Raw genomic sequence first — 7,772 nt, 5'->3', positions numbered from 1 at the left:
GGTTCACCAGGGAGTCTAGCTGGATACAGTTAGCCTGTTTTAAAGATTTCCCCTTCAGGCCTAGGGGCTGTCATGAAATAACATCTTAGGCTCCCAAGGATAATCACAATCTGTATTCTTTTGATTTGTGGGTAAACTATCATGCATTCATTCACTTTATGTGAAAGTCATCAAAAAGGGATGATTTCCTTCATGACTTGTGAAGGATTTTGGGATTTTAGAATCAGAATTAAGTTAAATAAAGAACAAAAAAATAACCAAATGAAACTTTTTGGTGGTAATCATTATTGATTGTAAACTTACGGTTTTTTCATTAAGCTAAAAAACAACAACAAAAAACAATGATTTGCCCTGAAGTGTAGGTGGAAATTCCAAATGAGAGGCAGAAGTCCTTGGGATACTTGCTGATTTGTTCTCGGGAGTGCATCCAGGCATTTCGGTTTGAGTGGTTGTTGAGCCATTATTCCACTAGTCGAGAACAAATGCCAAGAAATATCTTCTAGCTTTTGAGAAAATGTTCACAATTCAAGTCTGCCTTGTCTATACTTTTCCTCAGAAATGTCTACATGAACCTTAGAAAACCTTAAATAGATGGTCGGCCCATCTCTCTGCCCTTTTGGGACTACAAGGCCCATGTTTCTGGAGGTTCTTGTGTGGAGACCAGACTGAGATGGCAGTTGGCCAGAACAAGTCACCAGTAGCTCTTTACTCCATTTGAAGAGGAAAACTAGACATATGAGCTCTGGGTCCTCCAGAGGAAACCCCCTTTAGAGTGGGCGAATCTCAAAATTTATATCAACAAATGCAGAGTGAGCTGTAGTCCTGACCACATAAATGTAATAGCAACAATACACAAATGTGATTCCTACCAGGACTCATGAATGGAGGATGAGGATTACACATGCTTGTCCCAACAGTCAGCTAGTACTGATGTGGAATTATTCTCAGAGTTTTCTGTGGCTGAGGTTATCCAGATGTTGAGTGCAAAGGAATGTTGTTCTGTCAGTCTCAGGACACAGTTTGGTTGCTGGGCTTCAACTCTGGAAATAGAGTGCCTGCTCATAGTAAAAAGAGACAGGGTGATTTTGGAATAGAGAACCTGACTTTTCTCCCTTTTGGCCAAAGGTAGGGGGAGTTTAAAGAACCATCCCCCCTTTTTGAACAGTAAAGGAAAGGCAGGTATTCACACGGGTAGCTCATATACTAAAATTGGAATGGTCCAGATTAGCATAGACCCTGCACAAGGATGACACACAAATTCATGAAAGTGCTCCATATTTTTTTCTCTTTTTTTGTTCTTTTTCTTTTACTCAGTTCTCCTTGTACAAAATGACTAATTTATTCTATTATGATGCTTTTAAATCTGAAGCCCATTTTCTCATGTTTGGGTGGAGAAGCTTAGGTGGGCTAGAGTCCACATCTCCCTCCCTGATGTTACACACTAAGGATAAAGTTGCCAGGAGTTAAAGATATACTTTGCTCTCAATAGTCTCATAAAATATTGCCTCAGAATTGTTTCAGAACCTCTTATAAGGTTTCTGGGCTATTCCTGAGAAGCCTGGACAACTTGACCAGGAGAACCTGTCTTTGTCCCATCTTTAACAATTAGGGTGATCTTATCAAATTCCCCAATTGCCAGTAAGTCTGTGGCCATCAGGGACTTCTGGAAATAGCTGGGACCTGTAAGTTTACAAAGCCATTCCTTGTAAGTAGTGAAAGAGAGAGTGAATAACGCATGGCACCTATGTCTGTTTCTTTGGAAGCAGCCAATGACAATCTGTCACCACCTCCGTGGTGCTGACCAATTAGATGATTTCTTTTCTGTACTTTGATCTGTGCTCATAAAAGTGTGTTGTGTCCTCAAGTTGGCATATTGTGGCCAGAGCCAAGGCCACTAGACCTCTCCTTTATTATCAGGTCACATGCTCCTCATTATAAATGATGAATTATTGGGAGATTTGCTTCCATCTTCCTCTGGTAAATTTCAAATGAGAACATTGGTGTTAAAAGAGAGATATGGATAGGAGAATGTTCCAGCTGCAGAATTTTATCACCCTTACTTTGGCCCAAGCGAAACAGCCTCCCCAAAGCCTCCTCACTGTTTCTCTTAGGGACTCTTGCTGTGGATAGGCTCTCCACTGTATATTAAACAAGTCAGATCTTCTCTGAAAGAAAAGGTAAATGTAAGGATTAATAGTGTATTTCTATGTTACTGTTTTATGGGAATTGCTGAGAACGATGCTTTCAGAAAAACCTGGAAAGTCCTCCATGAATTCTAGCAAACTGAAATATTCCCTCTTCCCCTTCCCCCCTTCTGCTCCCCCCATCTCTCTCACTTTTCTTTTACATCATGACTTTTATGCAAATGTTTTCTGTCATTTCACATGTGCTTTCTTAATGGGAGCTGGGTGTGAATAAGAAAAGAATCTACAACTCAAAGTTTTAAAACCAAATGTAAGAAAATGTTTTAAATGTAACTGTAGGAAAATAAAAAAAATTGAAAAGGAAATATGTTATATTTCTATGTTTGTTTTGAATGGGTTTTTTTGTACTTTAAGCTACTCCTCCTCAATTTGGAATAGAGTTTGAAAAAAAATAAAATTTGCTGTCTTTGGGTGTCTTTGATGGAGAAAGACTTTTCCATTAATGAAAATCCTCTGAGAATAGAATAAGGAGATGAATTTAAGCAGATTTTAATTGCACCACAGTGATGACTTCTTACTAATTAGAGTGACTGAGGAAAATCTTATGTTCCTTCCAGAATTTAAGACTATTTTGTGGCTATTGGTGCTTCCTAATATTTTGTTGCCATTTTGGGAAATTGACAATAAGTTTGCTAGCCAGAAAGTCAAGTGGTGAATAGTCTTTGGTATTTGTCTTGATGAATCACCAGGCTCGAGACCCATAAAAGAGGACAAAATTTTAAATGAGCAAAAATATATTTATATGTGCTTTACAACTTGAAAACTTTGTCACAGCCAAGTCTCAAGTGACATCTATTGTCCAAATTAGAAACAGCAACACCTCTATGTGTTTTGAGGAAAAGATTTTGCTTCTCCTTACTTTGCCTGGAATTTGAATTATCAAAAATTTCTTTAATTTCTCCACATGGAAGATAAGGAGAAATAACTTTTTTTCCTTAGATGGGTTGCTGAGATTTTGCTATATCACAAATATTTATTTTGCATTCTCTTGTATGATGCTTTTATTCTATTTTTTGTATGTTTTAAAGCCTTTTTTAAATACTGGAATTCAAAATAGTAAAAATAACACAGCAAAACAGATTTCTTTAGACAACAACCTATGCTTATGCCATACTTATGCAAGGACATAAAAGTAAAAGCAATTAGTTCATCAAAAGCTCACTTTGTCAAGATATAATAGTGTATTCTTCTGCTCTCTCTACCTGTCAATTTGTTGAAGACTCTGGAGCAGTAACAGATCGCTTCAGTGCTGTGTTGCAAAATCGCCATCCTACTTCAGCAGGTGAAACCGAATCAATTGTGATCCTGTTCTCCCCATGTGAAAAACAAATAATCATAGAAGAATAAATAGGTTAGCTCTGGTAGAAGGGGTAGTCCCTATCTTCAGACATATCTCTAGTTGATCATCAGAACCCACAATAGAACTCCAATAAGTCTGAAAATTACTGAAAGTGAGACAACATGAATATTTGTGAAATAAAATTTCAGGAGACAGTGCAAGAAGAGACGAAATCTGAATCACTTCTATGATAGACTATGCAAAATTGCCAAGCCATATGCTGGCAATAAACTGTGCCCATACGTATCATTTGCATCCATTTTGTTCATCGATCCCCATGAGAGACCTAAGAACATTTCTATAATTGAGATCCTGGTTTGCACAATATACCTATTAAACACATCAAAAAATGAAGGAAAAAAAGGAATGAGAATAGGGAGGAAAATAGGAATAGGAGGGATAGAAATTGGAGAAAGATCAGGTTACCATCTCATAATGGCAGGAAATCTCAATGGAGGTTAACCAAACTCCCTTTTCTGCAGACTTAGGGGCCGAGACACTAGGCAGTATGGCAGGCAAAGTCTACTTTTAAGATCCACATAAATGTTTTCACTAAGGAAGAAAGGACCACATTGCCCAAAAGTATAGAAAGAAGGATAGAGCTCTATGAATAAAAAGTAAATAGCAACAGTAGGTTCCCTAAGGAGTAGTAATGCAATGACAGGGAGAAATAAAGACTGGGGATCTCAAAGACTAAACTTTTTTCCAGGCTCCAAGATCCTAGCTTCTATTTCCCAGGTGCTCCCTTTCCTCACCTTTATTTCTCCCTTTCCCACTTTTCAAAATTATATTTATTTATTTAAAACTTAAATGTAAAATAAGAAAAATCAAAATAAAAGAGTGTTCAAAATATGTAACAATAAATTTTCATTTCAGAAAAGCATGTGTGGTAATAGAAGGTATTATATTAAGTCCATCTTTGCTTCCTTGTAGATTTTCTTTTGTTCAATACTGTGCACTTTTTACTTTACTTTTGCCTCCTTTCCTCCTCCATGTCTCCCTGAAGCAAGCTATAGCTCCCCATAGATACATTTATGTAAACCTATATACATACACAACAGGACACATACCCACTCACATACAAATACTACATGCACACATACATACACTGTTGGGATACGGGAGCCACCTGCCATTGGCTGCTGGAGGTCTAATTCTGACATGTAGAATGAATCTCTTCATGTGAAAAGATGATGATGATATAAGCCATTGCATTATCTGACCTCTCATCTTTTCCCTCTGCCAATTTATCTCATTCCCAGTCCACAGCACCTGTGTCAATAAAGACTGCTTTGCAGCTCCTTCAGATGTGATGATTCACAGCTGTGGAGGCTCTCAGAGAATTGACCTGCCCCTTCACCTAGGCATGGTCCTTAACAATTCCCTATGTTCTTTTTCAATATTTAGGATATGAAGTATATTCCAAGGTGCCTACAATACAAAAATTTTCCTTAAGAAGCTAAACAGCTTAAATGACTTTTAGAAATTGATAGGAGATATCCAATGTCTGAGACCAGTGTTAGGTTTGACTATCAATTTCAACTATTATATGACATTTTAATGGGAGACAGAGCTTTAAACTGATCATGCCACCTTACCAAAGAAGCTCAAGAGGCTTTGAGAGAAGTTGAACTGACTTCATCCAATGTAGTTGACTTACTCAAAAACCCTTGGAAATATCAGTTTTTGCTACAAAAGAGGCACCCACAGCAGTCCTTCATCAAGGAGACAGTGTGATAGAGTGAGGGAACCTCCCAGCACAACCAGAACAAAGCCTTACTCCTCACCCAGTGCTTGTGCCTAGGATCTTATTAAAGGCCATTAAGCCAGTAGTACAATTATCCGGGATAAGACCTGACAACATATGTACCTTTTATACCAATCCACAAGTTAATGTATGTTGTGAAACTATCCCAGAGTGGCATATTTTATTGGCCACAGCTCCAAATTTTACACATGGGTCTCCATTAAAGATAATCCAACTATTACATAATTGGCAATGGATTTTTGAGGAAAAGGTTTCTAAGGTTTCTCCTAAAGGATCAATTATCTTTACAGATGCATCCAAACATAACATTTGTGCTGTATACTCATGTGACTTAACTATAAAGAGAGTAGTCAGAACTCCTTTTCAGTCCACTCAGCAGAATGAATTTTATGCAATAATTCTAGCTCTTATTATCCAAGAGATATAAATATAAAATTTGATTCGGCCTATTCCACAGGTGTAGTACAAAGAATTGCCACAGCCCAAATAAAATTTGTAGCTTCCAATATATGTCAGCTCTTTAAGGAACTTCAAAAGCAAGTGAGAAAGCATCCAGGTAAGATTGGTATCTTGAATGTCCACTCTCATAGTGGATTTCCAGGTGTAAAGGTTTTCTGGAGGCAGCCTTAGTTTCAGTTAAAATAAGTAATTACTCCAAAATCCCAGCCAGCTGGTAAAATTGCAAACGTTTATTTCTCTTTCCAAAATAGCCTGGTTAGTTGAGGCCTAACTCTCTGCTTGAGCTCTTGCAGCTTTGTCCTTGGCTTCTGCCTCTGCTTTCTTGAGCCTCCAGCCAGTATCAAGGTAGAAGATACAATGAATCTCTCTTGCCTGGAAGATAGGGCTTATAGGCTTTCTTCCAGAGTCTCCTCTGGCCCTGAGAGCTTTTTGCTTGTATATTGTGCACTGAGTACACACCCATCATTATATCACTGGGAAACCATTATTTGTTGTAGGATTAAATCAGTACTAAACTAGATTTAACCATTGTTTCCATCAGTTCCACTTAGTACCTTGTTTCAAGTTCTGGCCTAAAATATCTCTTTCTAAGATCAAATCAACTCCATTGGCTTAACAGTTTGTAAAGATTCCAACATCCAGGTCCTATTTTTGATGGAAATCCAAAGGCAGATAGCCCTCTAACCATGTTGGCCAATATTCCTTTATTTCAGGTAGTCCAAGAATCTAATTCTAAATATCATCAGGCTGCATGAGCCTTATGTCTCCAGTTTGGGATTACAAAAAAGGAAGCTAGGGGCATAGTAAATGAGTATACAGCTTGCCTTCCTTTGCACGCTCCTACGCTCCCTCCAGGGAAGAACCCTCATGGTTTCAGACCCAATGAAATTTGGCAAATGGATGTGAGCCATTATAAATATTTTTGGTCATTTATCTTTTATCCATGTTGTAGTAGACACCTTTTCAGGATTCACTTTTGCAATACCAGCAGCAAAAGAGACAGCCCGAGTGGTCATTGAATTCCTTATACAAGCATTTGCAATTATGGGTGTGCCACAACCAATAAAAACAGACAATGGACCTGTATATACTTCTAAACCTCCCTTCCTGAGAAATCAGGGTGGGCATGACCACCTGGGTTCTAAAACAAAAGAAAGTGGGAGATGTAGAGGGCTGGAATTCTGAAAAGGTGTATTTGAATCAAGGACAGCAGGATGTTTATAGTTAAACACCTCAGTGTGACATAATGACTCTCTAATCATATACTTAATGTGACATGGTGATATAATGGCTGCACAAACTCAGTTGCTGTAATGATGTAATTGTACTGAAGCATTTAAGCACTGGAAGAACTGGGAACGACTCTCTCAGCCACAGACACAGAAGAGTCTCAAACACAGAGAAAGAAAACTCAAGACATATTTGACCAGCTTCATGGTGGTTTTCCTGCCTTCATCACTTCTCCACCTAAAGACCAAGGTCCATCCTGAGAGCCTCCAGAGAGCTAACTCAGACATTACAATACACTTACATACACACATATAGATACATACATATACCTATGTTACAAACATAGAGACACAAATATGTCACATACATCTAAAACAATATTGATATAGCTGACATGTAATGTAGATTTCTCTCTTTTTTGAATCGTTAACTTTGAGAGAGGGCTTCTCCTGAATTAACTTGACTGGCTCACGGAAGCTTTATTTATGCTCCTTCTCTGAGAGTGGGATTGTGGGATCCTCCCAGAGTGCTCTCTGGCCCTAAGAGCTTCTTGCTTATATGAGCTCTTTAAAGGTGTGAACACAACCATTGTTTCTATCAGTTCTACTTAGTACCTTGTTTTAAGTTCTGGCCCATAACATCTCCTCATAAGGATCAGATCAATCATACTGAACCATGCTAAATTAGGTAATTATTGTCCCTATCAACTCTAATGACTTAACTCTAATCCACTTTGTAAGGATTCCAACAATAATCAATCACTTTTTTAATG

General features: G+C 38.1%; 1 non-coding gene across 1 annotated transcript; it reads left to right on the top strand.

The window, feature by feature from the left end:
- The first annotated feature begins 1,179 nt into the window (after positions 1–1,179).
- On the top strand, positions 1,180–1,282 carry LOC116423108. The gene has a single exon (XR_004233578.1). It is a non-coding gene; the product is annotated as a U6 spliceosomal RNA (small nuclear RNA).
- Positions 1,283–7,772: the final 6,490 nt, after the last annotated feature.

This window comes from Sarcophilus harrisii, chromosome 3, assembly GCF_902635505.1.
Source record: "Sarcophilus harrisii chromosome 3, mSarHar1.11, whole genome shotgun sequence".
Taxonomy (NCBI): Eukaryota; Metazoa; Chordata; class Mammalia; order Dasyuromorphia; family Dasyuridae; genus Sarcophilus; species Sarcophilus harrisii.
This window is presented reverse-complemented; position numbering and strand designations above follow the sequence as displayed.